The following is a 7,002-nucleotide window of genomic DNA, read 5'->3' as shown; positions in this document are numbered from 1 at the left end:
AATAAAACATGAATCAAATGAACCATGTACAGGCATAAAAACTACAAAATACTGATGAAAGAAATCAATTACCTAAATATTAAATAAATAGTAAATTCTTGGGTCAATAAGCTCTAAGTGATGTAAACAATTCTCCCAAATTAACATACCAGTTGATCACAATTCGTATCAATATCCTAGGATTTTGGGGAAGAATATGGGGTGAATTTGATTAAGATATATTACTTGAAATTCTCAAAGAGTTAATAAAAAAGATTACTTTTTAGAATTCCAGGATTAATTATAGGTATAGCTAAGATTATTTAAAAGGTCACATTACAAGATAAATGAGGCAGGATAAAAGACTGTTTTATATGAAAGAACAAGAATGGGCAGGTTAACCCATCTGATTTGGGAGTTGTTTTGTTTGTTTGTTTGTTTGTTTGTTTGTTTACGTTTCTCTCATATAGTATATTCCAACCTCAGTTTCATCTCAGTTATATTGCCATGGTAGTAAACACTGGGGAAATCACAGAAAGATAGACACTTGGGTCAAGGAACCAGACTACAGTATCCATAGGAACCCCATGCATGCTCAGTCGCTTTTGCAGAGAGAGGCAAGAAGAGTCTTTGATACTGGAGCTACTGAGCACCAGAAGCTAACAAGAAAAGGTGATTAATGTTATAGCTTCCTCAAAAAATTAACTCAAAACTGTCCGTGGTCTTCAGTGGGAAATATAAAATAAAAATATTCAGGATCTGAATTCCAGTGAAAAGCCTGTTTGTCACCAAAAGCAGATTACCTAAATGAGAGAGCTGATCATTCCCACATCAGAAAAGCCAGAGCATCTGCTTAGTGTCGGTCTCAGTAAAGACTGACGGGAGAGCTGCAGAGCAGGCTGGAGAGATGGCTCAGGGGTTAAGCACTGGCTCCTCTTCCAGAGGACCTGGGTTCAATTCCCAGCATCCACATGGTGACCTACAGCCATCTGCGACTCCGGTTCCAGGGAATCTGATGCCCTCCTCTGGCATCACTTGCACAGGTACTGTATGTACATGTTCTACATAATATGCTAGCAAAACATGCATGCACGTAAAATAAACAAGTTCTTAATATTGTTCAAAAAGAGAGCTAAACACCAGGAGAAAATATTTAACAAATCTCATATTAAATATCAAAAAGGTACATTAAAGAACTCTCAAGAGTCAAAAATAAAAACACAGATAACATGACAAGGAAATAAGAAAAAGACAGTTATTTTGAAGAGAATATAGGGTGTAAATAATGGAATCAGAGGTGACTCAATCTCACTAGCTGTTAGAGACATTCATGTAAAATCATGCTGAGACAGCACAACACACCTTTCACAGCAGCCAACACAGAGTGTGAGTTGTGAGTTTATGAGGTAGTCCCACATTGTTGGTAGGGTTACAGATTAATACAGTCAGAAAAATTTGGGAAGCTTATTTCCAAATCTAAATATGAAACAATTTATTCCAACATATACACTCCTGGTCATCTAGTCTAGGGAAATGAACGTGTGTGTTCAACCTCAGTACTTGGGGATCTAAGGCAGAATGACAAAACCAGACCAGCCTGGGACACATGGAGAGCCTGGTCAAAAGAAAAGAAACACAAGAGGAGGGGACAACATGTTGTTCATGTGAAACCTATGCACACAATTTATACCAGCTTTATTCATAGTAACCTAGTCCTGAAAATCGTGACCATTTCCTTCAATAAACGGATGATAAACATGCTAAGCCGTATTCATACCATGGAGTACTATTGGGGGGGGGTGTAAGGGAGAGGGAGAAAAAGAAATAGAGAGAGACAGAGAGACAGAGAGAGAAGGGAGGGAGGGAGGGAAGAAGGAAAGGAGGGAGGAAGGAAGGAAGGAAGGAAGAGTCTATCATTGCATTCTTTTCAATTATCATTCAATTATGTGTTTGCATAATTTACACAGAAAACTATGCTGAATACAAAAAGCCAATTCCAAAAGGTCGCATACTGTATGGTTGACATGACAAAATTTAAGAGGGGGACAGATCAGTGTTTGCCTCATGTTTGGGAGAACAGAGGTGTGGGCATGAGTCAAAGAGAACCTGAGAGCAGTTCTGTGTGATGAAAGTTGTCTCTGCCTACAAACTACATCCTGACTAAGATCTTACCTCATGGCTTTTAAGTCTCAAGTCTGTTGTCTGTTATGAGAAACCAGAGAGAGGTACATGAGACCCTCGCCCATTACCTTCTACCTCCTGTGTGAATCTGCACCTATGTCCTCACAGCAGAATGTTTAATTTTTATTTAAAAAATTAAAATCCAGGATCTAGCCAGGAGCAATGAAGTTTTCTTTTCAAAAATCTCTAAATTATGGCTGTCTGGTGCTGAATGACAGTAGGTGGTAAGAAAGGTAAAGATGTACAGTCAAAACAGGTGATGAAAGTTCAAAGGAAAAGAAAAACACAGGAACCTTATGCATTGTATTGCAATTTAAAATAAACCAGACCACTGCTTACGCCTCTCATAATTTGCTGCTACCGGCTCAAAGTCTCCTCCTGAACCATCAGACTATAGGAGTGCCATTTGCATTGATCAATATGTGGTCCAGTTGGAGCTTTGTCCTTTAAAAAGAACTTGAGAGATATGGGGGTGTTTCCATCTATATTTTTTCAGAAAATTATTTATTTCATTTTCAAGTATTTTACAGTTTCCTCTCACTGGGTCTAATGTAGCAACGTTTTAAATGAAGCAGTTCTTGGTCTTCTCCAAATGAATCATAAAATAAAAGTACGATGTCAGTAATTCCTCCCCTGGATAACTACTCTTCATACATGACACAGATCCAATTCTCTTTTCCCCCCTCCACTGGATATTTTCTTTAATTTCAAATGTTATCCCCTTTCCCAGTCACCCCTCCACAAATCCCCTATCACATCCTCCCTCCCCCTGCTTCTATGAGGGTGCTCCCCCCAACCACCCACCCATTCCCACCTCACCACCGTAGTATTCCCCTACACTGGGGCATCAAGCCTCCATAGGTCCAAAGGCCTCCCTTCCCATTGATACCCAACAAGGCCATCCTCTGCTACATATGCGGCTGGAGCCTAATAACCACTTATCAGTGAGCACATACTGTGTGTGTTCTTTTGTGACTGGGTTGCCTCACTCAGGATGATATTTTCTAGTTCCATTCATTTGCCTGAGAATTTCGGGAAGGCATTGTTTTTAATAGCTAAGTAGTACTCCATTGTGTAAATGTACCACATTTTCTGTATCCATTCCTCAGTTAAGGGAATATCTGGATGGTTTCCAGCTTCTGGCTAATATAAATAAGAGTGCTATGGACATAGCAGAGCATGTGTCCTTATTACATGTTGAAGCATATTCTAGGTATATGCCAAGGAGTGGTATAGCTGAGTCCTCAGGTAGTACTATGTCCAATTTTCTGAGGAAACTCCAGACTGATTTCCAGAGTGGTTGCACCAGCTTGCAATCCCACCAGCAATGGAGGAATGTTCCTCTTTCTCCACATCCTTGCCAGTATCTGCTGTCACCTGGGTTTTTGATCTTAGCCATTCTGACTGGTGTGAGGTAGAATCTCAGGGGTGTTTTGATTTGCATTTCCCTGATGACAAAAGATGTTGAACATTTCTTTAGGTGCTTCTCAGCCATTCGAGATTCCTCAGTTGAGAATTCTGTGTAGCTCTGTACCCCATTTTTAATAGGGTTATTTGGTTCTCTGGAGTTTAACTTCTAGAGTTCTTTGAATATATTAGATATTAGCTCTCTATCAGATGTAGGGTTGGTAAAGATCTTTTCCCAATCTGTTAGTTGCCTGCCATTTTGTCCTATTGACAGTGTCCTTTGCCTTACAGAAGCTTTGTAATTTTATAAGGTCCCACTTGTCGATTGTTGATCTTAGAGCATAAGCCATTGGTGTTCTGTTCAGGAACTTTTCCCCTGTGCCCATGTGTTTGAGGATATTCCCCACTTTCTCTTCTATTGGATTCAGTGTCATCTGGTTTTATGTGGAGGTCCTTGATCCACTTGGACTTGAGCTTTGAACAAGGAGATAAGAATGGATCAATTTCCCTGAACAGCAGCGATGCATCCTGATTTACCAGACGTCCTCTTTGGGTATCACAGTAGGAAACTAAGTACACAGAGGACTTCAGGAACTGTTGGAGTTCACCAAAAGACCCTCACTCACAAAGACCACAGAGACCACCATCGCTGCAAACCGCAAGAGGTATTTTATTGATCCAACCTGTTGGAGACCCCCCTCAGCATGCAGGCAAGAGGAGAGACCACAAACAAAGAAAGAACACACTTTTTATACCTTGTAAGGGGCATATTTAGGCAACAGGGTAGCTAACTTATTCTAATTGGTGTAGCAAGTAACCCTTTCAGGCATTGGTTGGCTTGTATAGGGTGACTAAGTAACCCTTGGCCTAGTCCCTCACTCTGCCTGCCCTTGTGGTTTTTCAGCAAAGCAACAGAATGTCTTGAATTTATGGGTCAGCTATTCACATCATAGCTACTAAGTCACGGCTTTTAATGTCAGGGGAATTGTAGTGCCAAGGTTAGGGTGGTTTGTGGTCTTCCTCAGAATTTAGTGTGAGGTGGGGTAGAAGAGTTTTTCTGGAACTGTTAATATTGTTTTGGCAGCTGCAGGCTTAGTCTGTTCATTATTCAGGATCTCTAAACTTAGTCCTAAGGGTGATATAATAATCTAGGCACTATCTGAACCAAAACACAGAAGTCATGGTCATTTTGGGCACTAAAACTATACAGTTTTGGAAAGTCCCTTCACAAGGGAAGGGGCTGGGTGGTCTTGAACTTATTCTGGATTCTACAGAACCATGCCAAAGCCACACAGTGAAGCAGGGACTGCTTTCATTCAGACCCAATAGCTCCATGCAGCCATGGCTGACACCTTCCTGGAACACATGTGCGACCTGGACATTGACTCTGTGCCCATCACGGCTGGCAACACTGGCATCATTTGTCCCATTGGCCCTGCTTCCCGATCTGTGGGAATGCTGAAGAAGATGATTAAATCTGGAATGAATGTGGCTCGGCTGAATTTCTCTGATGAAACCCATGAGTACCATGCAGAGACCATCAAGAATGTCCGTGCAGCCACAGAAAGCTCTGCATCGGATCCCATTTTCTACCATCCTGTTGCAGTGGCTTTGGTTACAAAGGGACCTGAGATCTGAACTGGACTCATCAAGGGCAGTGGCACTGCAGAGGTGGAGCTGAAGAAGGGAGCCACTCTCAAGATCACCCTGGACAACGCTTACATGGAGACGTGTGATGAGAACATCCTGTGACTGGACGATAAGATCTGCAAGGTGGTGGAGGTGGGTAGCAAGATCTACATGGACGATGGGCTCATCTCACTTCAGGTGAAGGAGAAAGGTGCTGATTTTCTGGTGACAGAGGTGGAGAATGGCGGCTCCTTGGGCAGCAAGAAGGGCATGAACCTGCCCGGCGCTTCTGTGGACCTCCCTACTGTGTCAGAAAAGGACACCCAGGACCTGAAGTTTGGGTGGAGCAGGATGTGGACATGGTGTTTGCATCTTTCATCTGAAAAGCAGCCGTCGTGCATGAAGTTAGGAAGGTCCTGGCAGAAAAGGGCAAGAACATCAAGATCATTAGCAAAACCAAGAACCATGAAGGTGTCCACAGGTTTCATGAGATCTTGGAGGCCAGTGATGGGATCATGGTGGCTCGTGGTGACCTGGGCATTGAGATTCCTGCAGAGAAGGTCTTCCTGACTCAGAAGATGATGATTGGACGATGCAATCGAGCTGTGGAGCCAGTGATCTGTGCCACACAGATGCTAGAGAGCATGATCAAGAGGCCACTTCCCACCCGTGCTGAAGACAGTGATGTGGCCAACGCAGTCCTGGATGGAGCAGACTCCATTATGCTGTCCTGAGAAACAGCCAAGGGGGACGACCCTCTGGAGGCTGTTCTCATGCAGCATCTGATAGCTGGAGAGGCAGAGGCTGTCATCTACCACTTGAAGCTATTCAAGGAACTCCGCTGCCTGGCGCCCATTACCACCTATTACCATGGTGCTGTGGGCACCATGGAGGACTCCTTCAAATGCTGCAGTAGGGTCATTATCGTGCTCATCAAGTCTGCCAGGAGTGCTCATCAAGTGGCCAGGTAGCGCTCTCGGGCTCCTATCATTGCTGTGACGCTCAATCCCCAGACTGCTTGCCAGGCCCATCTGTACTGTGGCATCTTCCCTGTGCTGTATAAGGATGCCGTACTGAATGTCTGGGCTGAGGATGTTGACCTTGGTGTAAACTTGGTCATGGGTGTTGGCAAGGCCCTAGACTTCTTCAAGAAGGGAAATATGGTCATTCTGCTGACCGGGTTGCACCCTGGCTCTGGCTTCACCAACACCATGCGTGTGGTGCCTGTACCTTGATGGCCCTCTGGAGCCCCTCTTCTAGCCCTTGTCCCTTCCTCTCCCCTATCCTATCAATTAGGCCAGCAATGCTTGTAGTGCTCACTCTGGGCCATAGTGTGGTGCTGGTGGGCTGGAACACCATGGAAAATTAATGCCTCTAAAACATGCAATAGAGCCCAGTTATTTTTCATGGACCTACTTGAGCCAATGGAGGAGGGATGCAGGATTGGAAAACCCCTGACTTTATCACAGAAGGGCAGCAGCATCTCTGTGTAATTTGCTCCTGTACAAATTTGTCCAGAGAATTCCCAGCCCTAGCCTGGAGTCAGGGAGATGGCAAGAGTAGGGGCTGAGGCCGTGGGACCCAGGGGCCCAGTGTAGATGACTTTTGGCCCTGGCTCTGACTTGCTTTCCCAACACTTTGGCCTCCTCACTCCTCCCTGTGCACTCCACTGCAGTCACTGCAGACACTCCACTTTCCACCTTGTATTCTACAGTTTCCAGACCTGTTACTATAGTGCCCACCTGAATGTCAAAAACAGCAGCTGGAGGAGGAGGAGGAGGAGGAGGAGGAGGAGGAGATAGATTT

The 7,002-nt window shown here is 44.1% G+C and overlaps 1 pseudogene across 1 annotated transcript; it reads left to right on the top strand.

Annotated features, from left to right (window-relative positions):
• Positions 1-4,845: 4,845 nt before the first annotated feature.
• On the top strand, positions 4,846-6,665 carry LOC110333270 (annotated as a pseudogene). The gene has a single exon (XR_002381068.1). The product of XR_002381068.1 is annotated as a pyruvate kinase PKM pseudogene (transcript).
• Positions 6,666-7,002: the final 337 nt, after the last annotated feature.

This window comes from Mus pahari, chromosome 15 (assembly GCF_900095145.1).
Source record: "Mus pahari chromosome 15, PAHARI_EIJ_v1.1, whole genome shotgun sequence".
NCBI lineage: Eukaryota > Metazoa > Chordata > Mammalia > Rodentia > Muridae > Mus > Mus pahari.
The sequence above is the reverse complement of the archived record's forward strand: the minus strand, read 5'-3'. Positions and strand labels throughout refer to the sequence as shown.